The sequence below is a fragment of the Etheostoma spectabile genome, chromosome 16 (genome assembly GCF_008692095.1).
Source record: "Etheostoma spectabile isolate EspeVRDwgs_2016 chromosome 16, UIUC_Espe_1.0, whole genome shotgun sequence".
NCBI lineage: Eukaryota > Metazoa > Chordata > Actinopteri > Perciformes > Percidae > Etheostoma > Etheostoma spectabile.
Genome location: NC_045748.1, coordinates 16,652,778 through 16,656,684, shown reverse-complemented (window position 1 = coordinate 16,656,684; position 3,907 = coordinate 16,652,778). Strand labels below are relative to the sequence as shown.

The window sequence follows — 3,907 nt, the reverse complement described above, 5'->3', positions numbered from 1 at the left end:
TGCAAATAATCGCACCAACTGTTGTCACCTTCTCACCAAGCTGCATGGCAATGGTCTTGGAGCCCATTCCAGACTTGTGTAGGTCTACAATCTTGTCCCTGACATCCTTGGAGAGCTGTTTGGTCTTGGCCATGGTGGAGAGTTTGGAATATGATTGATTGATTGCTTCTGTGGACAGGTGTCTTTTATACAGGTAACAAAATGAGATTAGGAGCACTCCCTTTAAGAGTGTGCTCCTAATCTCAGCTCGTCACCTTTTATAAAAGACACCTGGGAGCCAAAAATCTTTCTGATTGAGAGTGGGTCAAATACTTATTTCCCTCATTAAAATGCAAATCAATTTTTGACATGCGTTTTCTGTATTTTCTTGTTATTCTGTCTCTCACTGTTTAAATAAATTTACTATTAAAATTATAGACTTTGTCAGTGTGCAAACTTACAAAATCAGCATGGGATCAAATACTTTTTTCCCTCATTGTATGACAGTGTATACAATGTGTTGAAAGAATATAACAGAAAGGTCTGTAGTGATGCTGGCTGCCCATTTCCTGACTCTGGAAGAGTATAAGTCCTGGATGGAAGGCAGGTTGGCACCAATGATTTTCTCTGCAGTCTGTTCCTGTGGCGGATCCAAACCACACTGTGATAGCCATGAAGAGAACAGACTGAATGATTGCACTGTAGAACTGGATCAGCAGCTTCTGAGCTGGAGTTGGAAGAACATCCTCTGCTGGGCCTTTTTACTGATTGTGTCAATGTTGGGCATCCACTTCAGGTCTTGTAAGATTGTGGATCTCAGAAACCTGAAGGATTCCACAGCACCAGGTTGTTCTGACCACACCAGAGGGGCCAGCTGTTCAACCTCCTGTCTGCATGCAGGCTCGTCACCGTCCCAGGTGATGCCGACGATGACTGTTGTGCCGTCTGCTAATTTTCAGGAGTTTAACAGACGGGTCACCTGAGGTACAGTCACTGGTGTAGAGGGAATAGAACAGTGGGAGACACAAATCTACTGGACTGGAAGGTACTGGATGAGATTTTCTCCAGCCTCACCTGCTGTCTCCATCATGGAGATGGTTGTTAAATATCAAAGCGGGTGAGGGGTATGAATGTGGGCTTATCAAACCTGTAGTAAAACCCAGGTTGTCGTTCAGGTTGTTGGCCTGTTGATGAGTCTCTACAGTGACTGACGTGCTGCAGGCTTCTCCACAGATGCAGGGTTGTTGCCTGAGAACTTGTTTTTTAGCTTTTCATAGTAGCTTCTCTTGTGATTGTGTTTCTGCTCTTCTTGTACTAGATCCTGACCCCATTCTATAGGCCGCCTTCTTGGCCAGATGAAGCTGCCTGAGTTTTTCTGTTAATAAATTAAATACATCAATATACAGTGTATATATAGTGTGTATATATAGAATACACAGATACAAATGGTCCAAAAAGATAAATGTGTATTAGTAGATGCTGTGGCAATGTCGCTCATCTATAATTCATGCCAGAGAGCACTGTGAATTGAAGTGAAATTAAGAGAAAAAGTGAGGGAGGAAAGGAGATGGATCAGATCTGGCTTGGTTTTGATTGAATTCTGCACAGACAGTAGCCAGATACACCTGGGTTCCTCTGTTCATCTGAATCCGGATATTACCCCTGAATATAAAAAATCAGAAGCCTGACAATCTGCCTCCAGTGTTTTTGAGATAAGGTAGATCTCCTTCAGATGCAGTTTTTTTCAAAGGTGCTGGCTATTTGAGCCGTCGTGCCCTCCCACATGATTATATGCACAGGATAGAGGAAAATGAAAAGCAGAACAGCAACAATCCGAAATGGTGACATACCTGCAAGATTCATTCTGTTACAAACAATTTGGTTATGAAAATGGTCATGACACGTAATGTGGCCTGACACACACGTAGGAAGAACGAGTCCATCAACAGCAGGAAATGAATGTTAACAAATGCCGACACACACACTTCCCACTGAGGTGTACCCACCTACACTGCTAAAGTTTTTGCTTATTTAGAGCAGATTACCTTGCAGTTTAAAAACATTGCAGAGCTGTCATTGTTGATGTACACCAATTAGTTCACAAACCAACTAGATCATTAAGATGTTGTTTTCGCTCCCGCTGCACTGTTGTTGACATCATCATCCAAATTTCATTCCACTCAACAAAAAGCCAATTACTGTATGCTTCAAATGCTTATCAGATTGTTTTCAACATTTTCTATACAGTGCCTATGGGAAAAAGTTGCTGTAGAATATATAATAGACTTTCAGCAATATAAGGTACTTTTAAAGTTGTTAAAATACTTTTTTAATACAGGAGAAATAAAACACATACAAGCCATTAAAATCAATAATATAGCAGCACTACAACATTATGTTATAATATATAATGTCATATAATCACACATATCAGTTTGTAGGAATTGAAAACATTTACTGTGACAATGCACCATATTCTTTTCTAGGAATATCTCAGAACAGGTTGGTGTACACAGAGAACACCAGTGAAGACCTGTTCTGAAATCTAGAAATCATTATTAGTCAGCAACTGATTAATTCATGTTTTTTATTTTTTTTTATTAAATATATTACTGTAAAGGGGGTATTTTAATTATATACTGTAGCTCTTGCTTGGCAAAAGTTTACAAAATATGTGTCGCTGTGACACATCAGTATAAAGGGATAAGAATATATAGAAAGAGATGTAAATGAGCAAAAATTCCATTAAAGTTGTTCTTTGGCTGGTCCATTTAATGCTTAAATTACTTGATTTTAGACTTTGTGTAACGTGTGTGTGTTATTCTTGATTAATGTTCTCTAATGCAAAGGTGAAACTTTAAAGTAAAGTATGGACTTTTCTTACATTAATTCAAAGAAAATTTTACCTACAACAATAAAAGATTACATCACAACAATCATGGATTATAGCCCATGTCTGCCTTTGTTGACCTCCTGTCATAGTAATTATCCCATCCTATATCCTATCGCTTCCTGGCTATTATATCTCATCATACCATCCACATAATTATTTATTTTTTATTTTATACAACCCTACAAAACATACAATTGGGATACCTTCTGATACCAATAAAATTACCTCTATTTTACCTGTGACATTTAGCATGGCCGGTCGTCAGATCAATGACTTCATAATAAAGCCCTGTGAGGATTTTGATAGAACAGGGGGGATTAGAACTTTGCAGACCTCTGCTTTAGCTCCATCTAACTGATTCAGAAGCCAAAGAAGAAGACCATATCCTTACATTTTCAAATTCAGTCACTGCAACATTACAGCCATTCTCACAGTTTTCTCAGTTTAAATCTCAACCTATATACCTGCTGCAACTCTGCTGTCATTTCCACCCAGTTACATCAGCAGCTCTATGTGTAAAACCTGAAAGGATCCTGCCATTTGTTCATGCAACATTAATGGATGTAAAACCTTTTTTTTTATTAATGGAGCTGGGTGTTTGTTTCTGTGTACTGTCTGTAGGCTGGGTGTGTGTATTTATGCTGGATGAATATGAGGATGTGGATTATAACTCTGCTAGCTCTGTCTAATAAGCACAAACCTACAAACCTTTAATCCACACCTACCAGCTACTAATGCCTAACCTGATTTACCTCACACTCACTTACTGTACAAAGTTGCATCAGTTTGTCCATGGCTGCATGATATAGGTTCATGAAGGGTGTTGTTGCCTTATATTAAAGCTACATTGTCTAAAGTTTGTAGTTGTTCATTATCAAAATCTGTGTTGCCCGTTCACAAACTTGTCCTTTTTTATAAATATTGACCACCACCATCAGTATTCCTATTGGCTTGAAATTTTAGATTTGCACTTGCATGAACTGGGGTAGAGTTATAGACAGTTAAGAAATGGACCAACAGATCCCGTTGTTCTGG

At 38.7% G+C, this 3,907-nt stretch overlaps 1 long non-coding RNA gene across 1 annotated transcript in view; it reads right to left on the bottom strand.

The window, feature by feature from the left end:
* Positions 1-3,907, bottom strand: part of LOC116704462 (uncharacterized) — a 17,720-nt gene that overhangs the window by 12,946 nt on the left and 867 nt on the right. The gene's annotated exons all lie outside the window — the stretch shown is intronic.